Source organism: Eulemur rufifrons, unplaced genomic scaffold, assembly GCF_041146395.1.
Source record: "Eulemur rufifrons isolate Redbay unplaced genomic scaffold, OSU_ERuf_1 scaffold_469, whole genome shotgun sequence".
NCBI classification, from domain to species: domain Eukaryota; kingdom Metazoa; phylum Chordata; class Mammalia; order Primates; family Lemuridae; genus Eulemur; species Eulemur rufifrons.
Window position 1 is genome coordinate 16,142 of NW_027183251.1, and position 18,471 is coordinate 34,612.

Consider the following 18,471-nt stretch of genomic DNA (forward strand, 5'->3'; position numbering starts at 1 on the left):
GCTCATGTCCAGGGAGCTCCGGGCCATGTCCCACTGCTTTGGAATATTTCCCTGGGCCTTGATGTGAGCTCCTGCAGTTTGTAGAATGTGCTAAGTCACACATTGTCCTCCGTTTGTGTCCTGGGTGGTTTGAATAGATGTGATAGGGAGTGTTTGATTTTTGTTGTCATGGGTCTATGTGTTAGTGGCAAAGTGCGGAGTGTTTGATGTGTAGGTAGCAGGTAGCGAGCAAGGCCCTGAAGGCTACGGGGCTGCAGGAGGGCGCGGGGGGCGGGGGGTGGGGGGCGTGGTGGTGGGGAGGCGCCGGGCCCGGAGGGCCGCATAGCAGCAGCTCGGCCTCTTGAGGCGTCCAGGGAGGGCCGCCGCTGTCTACGGCCATACCACCCTGAACGCGCCCGATCTCGTCTGATCTCGGACGAGCTAAGCAGGGTCGGGCCTGGTTAGTACTTGGATGGGAGACCGCCTGGGAATACCGGGTGCTGTAGGCTTTTTGCCTCTTCTTTTGTCCCGCCCGCTATCCCGTGGGGGGTCGGGGGTGGGGGTCCCCTCCCTCCGCCCTCCGCGCCGCTCTCCCCACCGCCCCCGGACCGGCCGCCCGCGCCGCCCGCTGCCCCCGCCCGGGGCTTCCTTCCCTCTGCCCCGCTGCAGCAGCACCGCCAGGCGGGGGCAGCGGCGCAGCATCCCAGCCGTTTCCGTTCCGCCAGCAGCCGAGCCCCAGCCCTGGGCCCACACCGGGCCGGGCGGCGGGATCCCTAAGTGCTGCTGGGTCTCCTCTCCACCACCACCACCACCACCACCACCACCACCACCACCACCCACCCACCTCCCCCCCCTCCCGCGGACGCCCGTCCCCCGCACTCCGGGACATCCCCTACACACGGCGCGGGACAGCCCACGGCGGCAAACCGGCCCCAGGGCCCCGGGACCCCCAGCCCACCGTGGACTTCCTCTCCGCTGCACACTCGGGCCTCAGGCCCGGGCCTCAGGCTGGGCGGGCTCCTCGCCGGGACTCCCGAGAGACACACACCGGCGCACCGCACAGGGCACGTCGCCGGCCACCCGGGCAGAGAGGACACACAACAGCACACGGAGCACACGCACCCAAACCCAAAGGACCCACCGGCCCCCCGACCCATGGCTACCCACCCCAAACCCCGGCCCACCGAGCAACAGGATAGCCGGCTCCGGCCCCCCCCCCCCCGCGAGGGGGCTGCTGGCACATGCAGGCCCTGACGGGAATCCGGGCAGAACAGTCCTCCCCAGACGGGGGTGGGGTGGCGGGGTGGGGGGGGACACTGCACGTCTTCAGGCCCTCGGGGCGAAGGAGCAGCCGCAGGGCCCTGCCTCCTTGTCCTGGCCCTGCCCCAAAGGCCCTCCCCACCGTGCCCTGGCGTGGGGCGGCGGAGGGCTCTCTCTCGCGCACTCTCGGGCTCTGGCCCTCCGTCCCCACGCGTGGAAGTCAGACCCTGCGCGCGTGCCCGTGGGTCTGCTCCTTGGGGTGTGGGACGGTGGTGCGTCCGTGGTTTGGGTGGGGGAGGGGTGTGCGCGCGAGACCCGCCAGGTTCCGCCTGCCCCCGCCCCCTCCCAACCCCCCCCCCGCCCCCTCCCAAACCCCCCCCGCCCCCTCCCAACCCGCCCCCGCCCCCGCCCCCGCCCCCCGCCCCCCGCCCCCCGTACGGACAGGCGGGCTAGCGAAGTGGCAGGGCGGCCGGAGGGAGCCGACTGGGCAGGGAGGGCCGCGTAGCAGCAGCTCGGCCTCTTGAGGCGTCCGGGGAGGGCCGCCGCCGTCTACGGCCATACCACCCTGAACGCGCCCGATCTCGTCTGATCTCGGAAGCTAAGCAGGGTCGGGCCCGGTTAGTACTTGGATGGGAGACCGCCTGGGAATACCGGGTGCCGTAGGCTTTTTGCTTTGCCTCTTTTTCTGTCCCGGCCCCCTGGGCTGGGAAGGGGGGGCTCCTCCGCCCACCTCGGCTGGGAAGGGGTGGGGGCCCTCCGCCCTCCTCGCCCGCCCCCGGCTGCCGCCCCCGGCCGGCTCGGACCCTGCCCCTGCCCCGTGGCCCCTGGAGAGAGGGTCAGATTTGAGATGTGGAGGCTCAGTGCCCGAGGCTGTCGCCCCTCAGACACCTGCCGCAGGTCCGGGCCTCCGGAACGAACTTCTCACCCACCGGCTCTGAATTCAGGACAAATTCTAGAGTTGTCCAACTAGATGACCACGTTAACCTAGGAAAGGAAAAATTGGATCATATCCATATGTGCAGAAGAATGGAATCGAAACAGTTGGCTATTCGTTCACGGTAAAATAATTTCAGAATCCAGATGAGAAGACATCTAGAAACACTTTTCCAAAGTCTAAATCTTTAGAAAGTATTCTTAGGGATTAAGAAGTTAAAACATTCTTTCGAAAGTCACGAGCAAGACCAGGGTGTTGATATGAAATTCTTCTGTTCAATACTGCAAGAGACGCTCTGAAAATATACTAAAACAAGGGAAAACACTAATAATATATGGGAAAGGAAAATCACCTTTTTCATTTTCCTCACCTCCTACGGTTCTCAAAACAGAATGTTTGCCCGTATGCGTGGGAGACCTGTAGAAATCCTAAGTGAGTCCGGCAAGATAGCTCTATAGGAAATCAACATTCAATCGATAGATCCAATATTTCTTATTGCCCAGCAAATACACAATAATGAATGCAATTTTTAAAAAGGATAACATTCAACGTCCCAGAAAAATCTCCATAGCGCCTGCGGGACAAAGGTGCCACCTTAGAGGGAAAACTTAGGAAAAACATCAATGATGGCCCAAATCGATGGAGAGCCTATACTATATTCCTAGATAGAGGGACACAGAGTCCCCAAACTAATCATTTCCCCCAAATTAATAAATAATCAAATTTAAACAGGGTTTATAAGTAGAAATTCACAATCTGTTTCTTTCTCTTTTTCTTTTAATTTGGGAAATGGATATGTTAAAGAATAATCACCATCATCATAATTGTCATTATGATGATTATTATATCAAATCGAATTAACTGTACCAAAACTCTACCACTCACCTTATAAAAATGGGAGTTTAGTCATATGTCGGAAGCCGCCGTGTATCATTTTCTGAGGGCGTGGAACCAAAAAATAAAAAATAAAAAAACCCAAAAAAACGCCAAAAAGACTTCTCCCAAACAAATCCCATCTCGACCGTCATCCTTTTCCTTTTAAAGGTTTTGCTCTGTGTTCTAGGACTATGTCGTTGAGGTAGTTTGTTCATTTCACAGTTTATATGATACATGTGGAATCATTCTGGGTAACTTGTGTTCCAGGGGAAACCTTCTGTTTGGAGAATACCCCTTGCTTACACAGGAAGCTGCAGTTCATCAGCACTTCTGTAGAACGGCACTGCACGAATGAATCGAAATATCTTTAACCGACCTTTGACTAGGTCCATGTACACGGGGCTCCCGTGAGTATTGCTCTAGATGTTTCCTGGTCACATGTGCCCTATCTTCTCTCTGGTACGTGCCACTCAGAGAATATGCTTGCTCCTAAATCATGCCAGTGTTTGTTCATATCCATTTATGCTACATTGTTTTCCAAATGGTTCTATAATTTCACCTCCCATATCAGCAGTGTGCGTGTAAGTGATTTCCCTCCAGCCAACACAGTGATCCAGTATTTTTAAGTTTCCTCAATCTGGTGAGTTTGAAACTACATCTTGCTTCATTTTTCATTTTGTATTTCCTTGATTAATAATGAGGATACAGTGTCAAATGCTTATTAAGCCCATTAAACGTAGATATTGTGTAATAGTAATATTTTCCCAATTATATGCGCTACAGATACCTTGTCCTGTTTGCAACTTGTTTTTTTTTTTTTTTTTTTTTTACCCTGTTTATGATATCTTTTGAGACTTTTTATTATGGAAAATTTGAAATATAAACAAAAACAGAAAGAGTAGTAGAATATGTACTCACCACCCTGACTCAAGAAATGACCAAGCCTTGGCCAGAGCTTGTTTCTTTTATACCCCTCCTACCTTAAGTTCATGATCCCCTTAATCATATCCCTCCGTCGATAAAAAGTCACTATGTTTCTATCAAAGGTAGAGGCTTCCTTTCCTTTTTAAATGTCATCACAGCCACATCATTCCATCTAAAAACTTAGCCGTATTAGAGATCACAGCAAGGACTTACTCAATGTTTGCGTTTCCCTGAGACACATACACTCATTTCAGTTTCTTTGAATCCAGTCCAAATACAGTACATACCTTGTGACTGGTTGAGATGTCTTTTGAAAGAGTGTCCATACATCCCAGCTAGTTGGGGGCAGCCCCGGTTGTCACCATTTCACTTTGGTTCCTACCGCTGTCCACAGTGACCCGAGTGATTTCGGCATTGTTATGGGCTTAATCGTGGATTTAAACCTCTTTAACGTGTTTCACTATCTTGCCATTATTATACTTCCTGGTGATCAAACTGTCCTGTGTTTGGCAAACGAGAGTCCACTCATTCTGGTTCCTGTGTCTCTTGACATGACCCTCGTCCTGTTGGATATCAGAGCATCCACGCCGCCCAGTAGAAGAGGCGTCCATTTCCCGCCCCAGACTTGAAGTCAGCCTATGTCTCCAGTAAGTCTTAGGACCGTTTAATAACAACGGTTGGTGGGGACCACGATCTAGATGCTGGTGAGATGCACTACTGTTGAGTTTGTACCTATGTGTCAGCACTTTCCATGGAAGAAGTAAAAAAAGATTAAAGAAAAACACATTGACTTGACACTGATAATCCAAAATTCAAACTGAGAACGGAGAGTTTTTTTTACTCTACTTTACCGATTTCACTTCATTCTCTCACCCCCAAATTGCAAGTTCTCAAAGACACCCACAGCATGTCTTTTTTGCATGATCCCACAGAATAATCGTAGCCATTCACCATATAACCGTGGACTGCTTCCTACTGCATGAAGGAGGAAAGGCGAGGAAGGAGCTTTCTACTTTTCTGGCTCCACGGTGAAAACGTAAGAGCTGCTGTGGGCCGAAGCCAGTCTGCTCATGTCCAGGGAGCTCCGGGCCATGTCCCACTGCTTTGGAATATTTCCCTGGGCCTTGATGTGAGCTCCTGCAGTTTGTAGAATGTGCTAAGTCACACATTGTCCTCCGTTTGTGTCCTGGGTGGTTTGAATAGATGTGATAGGGAGTGTTTGATTTTTGTTGTCATGGGTCTATGTGTTAGTGGCAAAGTGCGGAGTGTTTGATGTGTAGGTAGCAGGTAGCGAGCAAGGCCCTGAAGGCTACGGGGCTGCAGGAGGGCGCGGGGGGCGGGGGGTGGGGGGCGTGGTGGTGGGGAGGCGCCGGGCCCGGAGGGCCGCATAGCAGCAGCTCGGCCTCTTGAGGCGTCCAGGGAGGGCCGCCGCTGTCTACGGCCATACCACCCTGAACGCGCCCGATCTCGTCTGATCTCGGAAGCTAAGCAGGGTCGGGCCTGGTTAGTACTTGGATGGGAGACCGCCTGGGAATACCGGGTGCTGTAGGCTTTTTGCCTCTTCTTTTGTCCCGCCCGCTATCCCGTGGGGGGTCGGGGGTGGGGGTCCCCCTCCCTCCGCCCTCCGCGCCGCTCTCCCCACCGCCCCCGGACCGGCCGCCCGCGCCGCCCGCTGCCCCCGCCCGGGGCTTCCTTCCCTCTGCCCCGCTGCAGCAGCACCGCCAGGCGGGGGCAGCGGCGCAGCATCCCAGCCGTTTCCGTTCCGCCAGCAGCCGAGCCCCAGCCCTGGGCCCACACCGGGCCGGGCGGCGGGATCCCTAAGTGCTGCTGGGTCTCCTCTCCACCACCACCACCACCACCACCACCACCACCACCACCACCCACCCACCTCCCCCCCCTCCCGCGGACGCCCGTCCCCCGCACTCCGGGACATCCCCTACACACGGCGCGGGACAGCCCACGGCGGCAAACCGGCCCCAGGGCCCCGGGACCCCCAGCCCACCGTGGACTTCCTCTCCGCTGCACACTCGGGCCTCAGGCCCGGGCCTCAGGCTGGGCGGGCTCCTCGCCGGGACTCCCGAGAGACACACACCGGCGCACCGCACAGGGCACGTCGCCGGCCACCCGGGCAGAGAGGACACACAACAGCACACGGAGCACACGCACCCAAACCCAAAGGACCCACCGGCCCCCCGACCCATGGCTACCCACCCCAAACCCCGGCCCACCGAGCAACAGGATAGCCGGCTCCGGCCCCCCCCCCCCCGCGAGGGGGCTGCTGGCACATGCAGGCCCTGACGGGAATCCGGGCAGAACAGTCCTCCCCAGACGGGGGTGGGGTGGCGGGGTGGGGGGGGACACTGCACGTCTTCAGGCCCTCGGGGCGAAGGAGCAGCCGCAGGGCCCTGCCTCCTTGTCCTGGCCCTGCCCCAAAGGCCCTCCCCACCGTGCCCTGGCGTGGGGCGGCGGAGGGCTCTCTCTCGCGCACTCTCGGGCTCTGGCCCTCCGTCCCCACGCGTGGAAGTCAGACCCTGCGCGCGTGCCCGTGGGTCTGCTCCTTGGGGTGTGGGACGGTGGTGCGTCCGTGGTTTGGGTGGGGGAGGGGTGTGCGCGCGAGACCCGCCAGGTTCCGCCTGCCCCCGCCCCCTCCCAACCCCCCCCCCGCCCCCTCCCAAACCCCCCCCGCCCCCTCCCAACCCGCCCCCGCCCCCGCCCCCGCCCCCCGCCCCCCGCCCCCCGTACGGACAGGCGGGCTAGCGAAGTGGCAGGGCGGCCGGAGGGAGCCGACTGGGCAGGGAGGGCCGCGTAGCAGCAGCTCGGCCTCTTGAGGCGTCCGGGGAGGGCCGCCGCCGTCTACGGCCATACCACCCTGAACGCGCCCGATCTCGTCTGATCTCGGAAGCTAAGCAGGGTCGGGCCCGGTTAGTACTTGGATGGGAGACCGCCTGGGAATACCGGGTGCCGTAGGCTTTTTGCTTTGCCTCTTTTTCTGTCCCGGCCCCCTGGGCTGGGAAGGGGGGGCTCCTCCGCCCACCTCGGCTGGGAAGGGGTGGGGGCCCTCCGCCCTCCTCGCCCGCCCCCGGCTGCCGCCCCCGGCCGGCTCGGACCCTGCCCCTGCCCCGTGGCCCCTGGAGAGAGGGTCAGATTTGAGATGTGGAGGCTCAGTGCCCGAGGCTGTCGCCCCTCAGACACCTGCCGCAGGTCCGGGCCTCCGGAACGAACTTCTCACCCACCGGCTCTGAATTCAGGACAAATTCTAGAGTTGTCCAACTAGATGACCACGTTAACCTAGGAAAGGAAAAATTGGATCATATCCATATGTGCAGAAGAATGGAATCGAAACAGTTGGCTATTCGTTCACGGTAAAATAATTTCAGAATCCAGATGAGAAGACATCTAGAAACACTTTTCCAAAGTCTAAATCTTTAAAAAGTATTCTTAGGGATTAAGAAGTTAAAACATTCTTTCGAAAGTCACGAGCAAGACCAGGGTGTTGATATGAAATTCTTCTGTTCAATACTGCAAGAGACGCTCTGAAAATATACTAAAACAAGGGAAAACACTAATAATATATGGGAAAGGAAAATCACCTTTTTCATTTTCCTCACCTCCTACGGTTCTCAAAACAGAATGTTTGCCCGTATGCGTGGGAGACCTGTAGAAATCCTAAGTGAGTCCGGCAAGATAGCTCTATAGGAAATCAACATTCAATCGATAGATCCAATATTTCTTATTGCCCAGCAAATACACAATAATGAATGCAATTTTTAAAAAGGATAACATTCAACGTCCCAGAAAAATCTCCATAGCGCCTGCGGGACAAAGGTGCCACCTTAGAGGGAAAACTTAGGAAAAACATCAATGATGGCCCAAATCGATGGAGAGCCTATACTATATTCCTAGATAGAGGGACACAGAGTCCCCAAACTAATCATTTCCCCCAAATTAATAAATAATCAAATTTAAACAGGGTTTATAAGTAGAAATTCACAATCTGTTTCTTTCTCTTTTTCTTTTAATTTGGGAAATGGATATGTTAAAGAATAATCACCATCATCATAATTGTCATTATGATGATTATTATATCAAATCGAATTAACTGTACCAAAACTCTACCACTCACCTTATAAAAATGGGAGTTTAGTCATATGTCGGAAGCCGCCGTGTATCATTTTCTGAGGGCGTGGAACCAAAAAATAAAAAATAAAAAAACCCAAAAAAACGCCAAAAAGACTTCTCCCAAACAAATCCCATCTCGACCGTCATCCTTTTCCTTTTAAAGGTTTTGCTCTGTGTTCTAGGACTATGTCGTTGAGGTAGTTTGTTCATTTCACAGTTTATATGATACATGTGGAATCATTCTGGGTAACTTGTGTTCCAGGGGAAACCTTCTGTTTGGAGAATACCCCTTGCTTACACAGGAAGCTGCAGTTCATCAGCACTTCTGTAGAACGGCACTGCACGAATGAATCGAAATATCTTTAACCGACCTTTGACTAGGTCCATGTACACGGGGCTCCCGTGAGTATTGCTCTAGATGTTTCCTGGTCACATGTGCCCTATCTTCTCTCTGGTACGTGCCACTCAGAGAATATGCTTGCTCCTAAATCATGCCAGTGTTTGTTCATATCCATTTATGCTACATTGTTTTCCAAATGGTTCTATAATTTCACCTCCCATATCAGCAGTGTGCGTGTAAGTGATTTCCCTCCAGCCAACACAGTGATCCAGTATTTTTAAGTTTCCTCAATCTGGTGAGTTTGAAACTACATCTTGCTTCATTTTTCATTTTGTATTTGCTTGATTAATAATGAGGATACAGTGTCAAATGCTTATTAAGCCCATTAAACGTAGATATTGTGTAATAGTAATATTTTCCCAATTATATGCGCTACAGATACCTTGTCCTGTTTGCAACTTGTTTTTTTTTTTTTTTTTTTTTTACCCTGTTTATGATATCTTTTGAGACTTTTTATTATGGAAAATTTGAAATATAAACAAAAACAGAAAGAGTAGTAGAATATGTACTCACCACCCTGACTCAAGAAATGACCAAGCCTTGGCCAGAGCTTGTTTCTTTTATACCCCTCCTACCTTAAGTTCATGATCCCCTTAATCATATCCCTCCGTCGATAAAAAGTCACTATGTTTCTATCAAAGGTAGAGGCTTCCTTTCCTTTTTAAATGTCATCACAGCCACATCATTCCATCTAAAAACTTAGCCGTATTAGAGATCACAGCAAGGACTTACTCAATGTTTGCGTTTCCCTGAGACACATACACTCATTTCAGTTTCTTTGAATCCAGTCCAAATACAGTACATACCTTGTGACTGGTTGAGATGTCTTTTGAAAGAGTGTCCATACATCCCAGCTAGTTGGGGGCAGCCCCGGTTGTCACCATTTCACTTTGGTTCCTACCGCTGTCCACAGTGACCCGAGTGATTTCGGCATTGTTATGGGCTTAATCGTGGATTTAAACCTCTTTAACGTGTTTCACTATCTTGCCATTATTATACTTCCTGGTGATCAAACTGTCCTGTGTTTGGCAAACGAGAGTCCACTCATTCTGGTTCCTGTGTCTCTTGACATGACCCTCGTCCTGTTGGATATCAGAGCATCCACGCCGCCCAGTAGAAGAGGCGTCCATTTCCCGCCCCAGACTTGAAGTCAGCCTATGTCTCCAGTAAGTCTTAGGACCGTTTAATAACAACGGTTGGTGGGGACCACGATCTAGATGCTGGTGAGATGCACTACTGTTGAGTTTGTACCTATGTGTCAGCACTTTCCATGGAAGAAGTAAAAAAAGATTAAAGAAAAACACATTGACTTGACACTGATAATCCAAAATTCAAACTGAGAACGGAGAGTTTTTTTTACTCTACTTTACCGATTTCACTTCATTCTCTCACCCCCAAATTGCAAGTTCTCAAAGACACCCACAGCATGTCTTTTTTGCATGATCCCACAGAATAATCGTAGCCATTCACCATATAACCGTGGACTGCTTCCTACTGCATGAAGGAGGAAAGGCGAGGAAGGAGCTTTCTACTTTTCTGGCTCCACGGTGAAAACGTAAGAGCTGCTGTGGGCCGAAGCCAGTCTGCTCATGTCCAGGGAGCTCCGGGCCATGTCCCACTGCTTTGGAATATTTCCCTGGGCCTTGATGTGAGCTCCTGCAGTTTGTAGAATGTGCTAAGTCACACATTGTCCTCCGTTTGTGTCCTGGGTGGTTTGAATAGATGTGATAGGGAGTGTTTGATTTTTGTTGTCATGGGTCTATGTGTTAGTGGCAAAGTGCGGAGTGTTTGATGTGTAGGTAGCAGGTAGCGAGCAAGGCCCTGAAGGCTACGGGGCTGCAGGAGGGCGCGGGGGGCGGGGGGTGGGGGGCGTGGTGGTGGGGAGGCGCTGGGCCCGGAGGGCCGCATAGCAGCAGCTCGGCCTCTTGAGGCGTCCAGGGAGGGCCGCCGCTGTCTACGGCCATACCACCCTGAACGCGCCCGATCTCGTCTGATCTCGGAAGCTAAGCAGGGTCGGGCCTGGTTAGTACTTGGATGGGAGACCGCCTGGGAATACCGGGTGCTGTAGGCTTTTTGCCTCTTCTTTTGTCCCGCCCGCTATCCCGTGGGGGGTCGGGGGTGGGGGTCCCCCTCCCTCCGCCCTCCGCGCCGCTCTCCCCACCGCCCCCGGACCGGCCGCCCGCGCCGCCCGCTGCCCCCGCCCGGGGCTTCCTTCCCTCTGCCCCGCTGCAGCAGCACCGCCAGGCGGGGGCAGCGGCGCAGCATCCCAGCCGTTTCCGTTCCGCCAGCAGCCGAGCCCCAGCCCTGGGCCCACACCGGGCCGGGCGGCGGGATCCCTAAGTGCTGCTGGGTCTCCTCTCCACCACCACCACCACCACCACCACCACCACCACCACCACCCACCCACCTCCCCCCCCTCCCGCGGACGCCCGTCCCCCGCACTCCGGGACATCCCCTACACACGGCGCGGGACAGCCCACGGCGGCAAACCGGCCCCAGGGCCCCGGGACCCCCAGCCCACCGTGGACTTCCTCTCCGCTGCACACTCGGGCCTCAGGCCCGGGCCTCAGGCTGGGCGGGCTCCTCGCCGGGACTCCCGAGAGACACACACCGGCGCACCGCACAGGGCACGTCGCCAGCCACCCGGGCAGAGAGGACACACAACAGCACACGGAGCACACGCACCCAAACCCAAAGGACCCACCGGCCCCCCGACCCATGGCTACCCACCCCAAACCCCGGCCCACCGAGCAACAGGATAGCCGGCTCCGGCCCCCCCCCCCCCGCGAGGGGGCTGCTGGCACATGCAGGCCCTGACGGGAATCCGGGCAGAACAGTCCTCCCCAGACGGGGGTGGGGTGGCGGGGTGGGGGGGGACACTGCACGTCTTCAGGCCCTCGGGGCGAAGGAGCAGCCGCAGGGCCCTGCCTCCTTGTCCTGGCCCTGCCCCAAAGGCCCTCCCCACCGTGCCCTGGCGTGGGGCGGCGGAGGGCTCTCTCTCGCGCACTCTCGGGCTCTGGCCCTCCGTCCCCACGCGTGGAAGTCAGACCCTGCGCGCGTGCCCGTGGGTCTGCTCCTTGGGGTGTGGGACGGTGGTGCGTCCGTGGTTTGGGTGGGGGAGGGGTGTGCGCGCGAGACCCGCCAGGTTCCGCCTGCCCCCGCCCCCTCCCAACCCCCCCCCGCCCCCTCCCAAACCCCCCCCCGCCCCCTCCCAACCCGCCCCCGCCCCCGCCCCCCGCCCCCCGCCCCCCGTACGGACAGGCGGGCTAGCGAAGTGGCAGGGCGGCCGGAGGGAGCCGACTGGGCAGGGAGGGCCGCGTAGCAGCAGCTCGGCCTCTTGAGGCGTCCGGGGAGGGCCGCCGCCGTCTACGGCCATACCACCCTGAACGCGCCCGATCTCGTCTGATCTCGGAAGCTAAGCAGGGTCGGGCCCGGTTAGTACTTGGATGGGAGACCGCCTGGGAATACCGGGTGCCGTAGGCTTTTTGCTTTGCCTCTTTTTCTGTCCCGGCCCCCTGGGCTGGGAAGGGGGGGCTCCTCCGCCCACCTCGGCTGGGAAGGGGTGGGGGCCCTCCGCCCTCCTCGCCCGCCCCCGGCTGCCGCCCCCGGCCGGCTCGGACCCTGCCCCTGCCCCGTGGCCCCTGGAGAGAGGGTCAGATTTGAGATGTGGAGGCTCAGTGCCCGAGGCTGTCGCCCCTCAGACACCTGCCGCAGGTCCGGGCCTCCGGAACGAACTTCTCACCCACCGGCTCTGAATTCAGGACAAATTCTAGAGTTGTCCAACTAGATGACCACGTTAACCTAGGAAAGGAAAAATTGGATCATATCCATATGTGCAGAAGAATGGAATCGAAACAGTTGGCTATTCGTTCACGGTAAAATAATTTCAGAATCCAGATGAGAAGACATCTAGAAACACTTTTCCAAAGTCTAAATCTTTAGAAAGTATTCTTAGGGATTAAGAAGTTAAAACATTCTTTCGAAAGTCACGAGCAAGACCAGGGTGTTGATATGAAATTCTTCTGTTCAATACTGCAAGAGACGCTCTGAAAATATACTAAAACAAGGGAAAACACTAATAATATATGGGAAAGGAAAATCACCTTTTTCATTTTCCTCACCTCCTACGGTTCTCAAAACAGAATGTTTGCCCGTATGCGTGGGAGACCTGTAGAAATCCTAAGTGAGTCCGGCAAGATAGCTCTATAGGAAATCAACATTCAATCGATAGATCCAATATTTCTTATTGCCCAGCAAATACACAATAATGAATGCAATTTTTAAAAAGGATAACATTCAACGTCCCAGAAAAATCTCCCTAGCGCCTGCGGGACAAAGGTGCCACCTTAGAGGGAAAACTTAGGAAAAACATCAATGATGGCCCAAATCGATGGAGAGCCTATACTATATTCCTAGATAGAGGGACACAGAGTCCCCAAACTAATCATTTCCCCCAAATTAATAAATAATCAAATTTAAACAGGGTTTATAAGTAGAAATTCACAATCTGTTTCTTTCTCTTTTTCTTTTAATTTGGGAAATGGATATGTTAAAGAATAATCACCATCATCATAATTGTCATTATGATGATTATTATATCAAATCGAATTAACTGTACCAAAACTCTACCACTCACCTTATAAAAATGGGAGTTTAGTCATATGTCGGAAGCCGCCGTGTATCATTTTCTGAGGGCGTGGAACCAAAAAATAAAAAATAAAAAAACCCAAAAAAACGCCAAAAAGACTTCTCCCAAACAAATCCCATCTCGACCGTCATCCTTTTCCTTTTAAAGGTTTTGCTCTGTGTTCTAGGACTATGTCGTTGAGGTAGTTTGTTCATTTCACAGTTTATATGATACATGTGGAATCATTCTGGGTAACTTGTGTTCCAGGGGAAACCTTCTGTTTGGAGAATACCCCTTGCTTACACAGGAAGCTGCAGTTCATCAGCACTTCTGTAGAACGGCACTGCACGAATGAATCGAAATATCTTTAACCGACCTTTGACTAGGTCCATGTACACGGGGCTCCCGTGAGTATTGCTCTAGATGTTTCCTGGTCACATGTGCCCTATCTTCTCTCTGGTACGTGCCACTCAGAGAATATGCTTGCTCCTAAATCATGCCAGTGTTTGTTCATATCCATTTATGCTACATTGTTTTCCAAATGGTTCTATAATTTCACCTCCCATATCAGCAGTGTGCGTGTAAGTGATTTCCCTCCAGCCAACACAGTGATCCAGTATTTTTAAGTTTCCTCAATCTGGTGAGTTTGAAACTACATCTTGCTTCATTTTTCATTTTGTATTTCCTTGATTAATAATGAGGATACAGTGTCAAATGCTTATTAAGCCCATTAAACGTAGATATTGTGTAATAGTAATATTTTCCCAATTACATGCGCTACAGATACCTTGTCCTGTTTGCAACTTGTTTTTTTTTTTTTTTTTTTTTTTTTTTACCCTGTTTATGATATCTTTTGAGACTTTTTATTATGGAAAATTTGAAATATAAACAAAAACAGAAAGAGTAGTAGAATATGTACTCACCACCCTGACTCAAGAAATGACCAAGCCTTGGCCAGAGCTTGTTTCTTTTATACCCCTCCTACCTTAAGTTCATGATCCCCTTAATCATATCCCTCCGTCGATAAAAAGTCACTATGTTTCTATCAAAGGTAGAGGCTTCCTTTCCTTTTTAAATGTCATCACAGCCACATCATTCCATCTAAAAACTTAGCCGTATTAGAGATCACAGCAAGGACTTACTCAATGTTTGCGTTTCCCTGAGACACATACACTCATTTCAGTTTCTTTGAATCCAGTCCAAATACAGTACATACCTTGTGACTGGTTGAGATGTCTTTTGAAAGAGTGTCCATACATCCCAGCTAGTTGGGGGCAGCCCCGGTTGTCACCATTTCACTTTGGTTCCTACCGCTGTCCACAGTGACCCGAGTGATTTCGGCATTGTTATGGGCTTAATCGTGGATTTAAACCTCTTTAACGTGTTTCACTATCTTGCCATTATTATACTTCCTGGTGATCAAACTGTCCTGTGTTTGGCAAACGAGAGTCCACTCATTCTGGTTCCTGTGTCTCTTGACATGACCCTCGTCCTGTTGGATATCAGAGCATCCACGCCGCCCAGTAGAAGAGGCGTCCATTTCCCGCCCCAGACTTGAAGTCAGCCTATGTCTCCAGTAAGTCTTAGGACCGTTTAATAACAACGGTTGGTGGGGACCACGATCTAGATGCTGGTGAGATGCACTACTGTTGAGTTTGTACCTATGTGTCAGCACTTTCCATGGAAGAAGTAAAAAAAGATTAAAGAAAAACACATTGACTTGACACTGATAATCCAAAATTCAAACTGAGAACGGAGAGTTTTTTTTACTCTACTTTACCGATTTCACTTCATTCTCTCACCCCCAAATTGCAAGTTCTCAAAGACACCCACAGCATGTCTTTTTTGCATGATCCCACAGAATAATCGTAGCCATTCACCATATAACCGTGGACTGCTTCCTACTGCATGAAGGAGGAAAGGCGAGGAAGGAGCTTTCTACTTTTCTGGCTCCACGGTGAAAACGTAAGAGCTGCTGTGGGCCGAAGCCAGTCTGCTCATGTCCAGGGAGCTCCGGGCCATGTCCCACTGCTTTGGAATATTTCCCTGGGCCTTGATGTGAGCTCCTGCAGTTTGTAGAATGTGCTAAGTCACACATTGTCCTCCGTTTGTGTCCTGGGTGGTTTGAATAGATGTGATAGGGAGTGTTTGATTTTTGTTGTCATGGGTCTATGTGTTAGTGGCAAAGTGCGGAGTGTTTGATGTGTAGGTAGCAGGTAGCGAGCAAGGCCCTGAAGGCTACGGGGCTGCAGGAGGGCGCGGGGGGCGGGGGGTGGGGGGCGTGGTGGTGGGGAGGCGCTGGGCCCGGAGGGCCGCATAGCAGCAGCTCGGCCTCTTGAGGCGTCCAGGGAGGGCCGCCGCTGTCTACGGCCATACCACCCTGAACGCGCCCGATCTCGTCTGATCTCGGACGAGCTAAGCAGGGTCGGGCCTGGTTAGTACTTGGATGGGAGACCGCCTGGGAATACCGGGTGCTGTAGGCTTTTTGCCTCTTCTTTTGTCCCGCCCGCTATCCCGTGGGGGGTCGGGGGTGGGGGTCCCCCTCCCTCCGCCCTCCGCGCCGCTCTCCCCACCGCCCCCGGACCGGCCGCCCGCGCCGCCCGCTGCCCCCGCCCGGGGCTTCCTTCCCTCTGCCCCGCTGCAGCAGCACCGCCAGGCGGGGGCAGCGGCGCAGCATCCCAGCCGTTTCCGTTCCGCCAGCAGCCGAGCCCCAGCCCTGGGCCCACACCGGGCCGGGCGGCGGGATCCCTAAGTGCTGCTGGGTCTCCTCTCCACCACCACCACCACCACCACCACCACCACCACCACCCACCCACCTCCCCCCCCTCCCGCGGACGCCCGTCCCCCGCACTCCGGGACATCCCCTACACACGGCGCGGGACAGCCCACGGCGGCAAACCGGCCCCAGGGCCCCGGGACCCCCAGCCCACCGTGGACTTCCTCTCCGCTGCACACTCGGGCCTCAGGCCCGGGCCTCAGGCTGGGCGGGCTCCTCGCCGGGACTCCCGAGAGACACACACCGGCGCACCGCACAGGGCACGTCGCCGGCCACCCGGGCAGAGAGGACACACAACAGCACACGGAGCACACGCACCCAAACCCAAAGGACCCACCGGCCCCCCGACCCATGGCTACCCACCCCAAACCCCGGCCCACCGAGCAACAGGATAGCCGGCTCCGGCCCCCCCCCCCCGCGAGGGGGCTGCTGGCACATGCAGGCCCTGACGGGAATCCGGGCAGAACAGTCCTCCCCAGACGGGGGTGGGGTGGCGGGGTGGGGGGGGACACTGCACGTCTTCAGGCCCTCGGGGCGAAGGAGCAGCCGCAGGGCCCTGCCTCCTTGTCCTGGCCCTGCCCCAAAGGCCCTCCCCACCGTGCCCTGGCGTGGGGCGGCGGAGGGCTCTCTCTCGCGCACTCTCGGGCTCTGGCCCTCCGTCCCCACGCGTGGAAGTCAGACCCTGCGCGCGTGCCCGTGGGTCTGCTCCTTGGGGTGTGGGACGGTGGTGCGTCCGTGGTTTGGGTGGGGGAGGGGTGTGCGCGCGAGACCCGCCAGGTTCCGCCTGCCCCCGCCCCCTCCCAACCCCCCCCCGCCCCCTCCCAAACCCCCCCCGCCCCCTCCCAACCCGCCCCCGCCCCCGCCCCCCGCCCCCCGCCCCCCGCCCCCCGTACGGACAGGCGGGCTAGCGAAGTGGCAGGGCGGCCGGAGGGAGCCGACTGGGCAGGGAGGGCCGCGTAGCAGCAGCTCGGCCTCTTGAGGCGTCCGGGGAGGGCCGCCGCCGTCTACGGCCATACCACCCTGAACGCGCCCGATCTCGTCTGATCTCGGAAGCTAAGCAGGGTCGGGCCCGGTTAGTACTTGGATGGGAGACCGCCTGGGAATACCGGGTGCCGTAGGCTTTTTGCTTTGCCTCTTTTTCTGTCCCGGCCCCCTGGGCTGGGAAGGGGGGGCTCCTCCGCCCACCTCGGCTGGGAAGGGGTGGGGGCCCTCCGCCCTCCTCGCCCGCCCCCGGCTGCCGCCCCCGGCCGGCTCGGACCCTGCCCCTGCCCCGTGGCCCCTGGAGAGAGGGTCAGATTTGAGATGTGGAGGCTCAGTGCCCGAGGCTGTCGCCCCTCAGACACCTGCCGCAGGTCCGGGCCTCCGGAACGAACTTCTCACCCACCGGCTCTGAATTCAGGACAAATTCTAAAGTTGTCCAACTAGATGACCACGTTAACCTAGGAAAGGAAAAATTGGATCATATCCATATGTGCAGAAGAATGGAATCGAAACAGTTGGCTATTCGTTCACGGTAAAATAATTTCAGAATCCAGATGAGAAGACATCTAGAAACACTTTTCCAAAGTCTAAATCTTTAGAAAGTATTCTTAGGGATTAAGAAGTTAAAACATTCTTTCGAAAGTCACGAGCAAGACCAGGGTGTTGATATGAAATTCTTCTGTTCAATACTGCAAGAGACGCTCTGAAAATATACTAAAACAAGGGAAAACACTAATAATATATGGGAAAGGAAAATCACCTTTTTCATTTTCCTCACCTCCTACGGTTCTCAAAACAGAATGTTTGCCCGTATGCGTGGGAGACCTGTAGAAATCCTAAGTGAGTCCGGCAAGATAGCTCTATAGGAAATCAACATTCAATCGATAGATCCAATATTTCTTATTGCCCAGCAAATACACAATAATGAATGCAATTTTTAAAAAGGATAACATTCAACGTCCCAGAAAAATCTCCCTAGCGCCTGCGGGACAAAGGTGCCACCTTAGAGGGAAAACTTAGGAAAAACATCAATGATGGCCCAAATCGATGGAGAGCCTATACTATATTCCTAGATAGAGGGACACAGAGTCCCCAAACTAATCATTTCCCCCAAATTAATAAATAATCAAATTTAAACAGGGTTTATAAGTAGAAATTCACAATCTGTTTCTTTCTCTTTTTCTTTTAATTTGGGAAATGGATATGTTAAAGAATAATCACCATCATCATAATTGTCATTATGATGATTATTATATCAAATCGAATTAACTGTACCAAAACTCTACCACTCACCTTATAAAAATGGGAGTTTAGTCATATGTCGGAAGCCGCCGTGTATCATTTTCTGAGGGCGTGGAACCAAAAAATAAAAAATAAAAAAACCCAAAAAAACGCCAAAAAGACTTCTCCCAAACAAATCCCATCTCGACCGTCATCCTTTTCCTTTTAAAGGTTTTGCTCTGTGTTCTAGGACTATGTCGTTGAGGTAGTTTGTTCATTTCACAGTTTATATGATACATGTGGAATCATTCTGGGTAACTTGTGTTCCAGGGGAAACCTTCTGTTTGGAGAATACCCCTTGCTTACACAGGAAG

At 54.1% G+C, this 18,471-nt stretch overlaps 8 non-coding genes across 8 annotated transcripts; all 8 read left to right on the forward strand.

Annotated features, from left to right (window-relative positions):
* The first annotated feature begins 367 nt into the window (after positions 1 to 367).
* LOC138380452 (5S ribosomal RNA) lies at positions 368 to 488 on the forward strand. Its single transcript, XR_011232789.1, has one exon. It is a non-coding gene; the product is annotated as a 5S ribosomal RNA (ribosomal RNA).
* A 1,298-nt stretch (positions 489 to 1,786) lies between these two features.
* LOC138380458 (5S ribosomal RNA) lies at positions 1,787 to 1,905 on the forward strand. The gene has a single exon (XR_011232794.1). It is a non-coding gene; the product is annotated as a 5S ribosomal RNA (ribosomal RNA).
* A 3,501-nt stretch (positions 1,906 to 5,406) lies between these two features.
* On the forward strand, positions 5,407 to 5,525 carry LOC138380448 (5S ribosomal RNA). Its single transcript, XR_011232785.1, has one exon. It is a non-coding gene; the product is annotated as a 5S ribosomal RNA (ribosomal RNA).
* Positions 5,526 to 6,824: 1,299 nt separating this feature from the next.
* LOC138380459 (5S ribosomal RNA) lies at positions 6,825 to 6,943 on the forward strand. The gene has a single exon (XR_011232795.1). It is a non-coding gene; the product is annotated as a 5S ribosomal RNA (ribosomal RNA).
* Positions 6,944 to 10,444: 3,501 nt separating this feature from the next.
* On the forward strand, positions 10,445 to 10,563 carry LOC138380449 (5S ribosomal RNA). Its single transcript, XR_011232786.1, has one exon. It is a non-coding gene; the product is annotated as a 5S ribosomal RNA (ribosomal RNA).
* Positions 10,564 to 11,856: 1,293 nt separating this feature from the next.
* Positions 11,857 to 11,975, forward strand: LOC138380446 (5S ribosomal RNA). Its single transcript, XR_011232783.1, has one exon. It is a non-coding gene; the product is annotated as a 5S ribosomal RNA (ribosomal RNA).
* A 3,506-nt stretch (positions 11,976 to 15,481) lies between these two features.
* Positions 15,482 to 15,602, forward strand: LOC138380453 (5S ribosomal RNA). Its single transcript, XR_011232790.1, has one exon. It is a non-coding gene; the product is annotated as a 5S ribosomal RNA (ribosomal RNA).
* A 1,295-nt stretch (positions 15,603 to 16,897) lies between these two features.
* On the forward strand, positions 16,898 to 17,016 carry LOC138380447 (5S ribosomal RNA). Its single transcript, XR_011232784.1, has one exon. It is a non-coding gene; the product is annotated as a 5S ribosomal RNA (ribosomal RNA).
* The last annotated feature ends 1,455 nt before the right edge of the window (positions 17,017 to 18,471 follow it).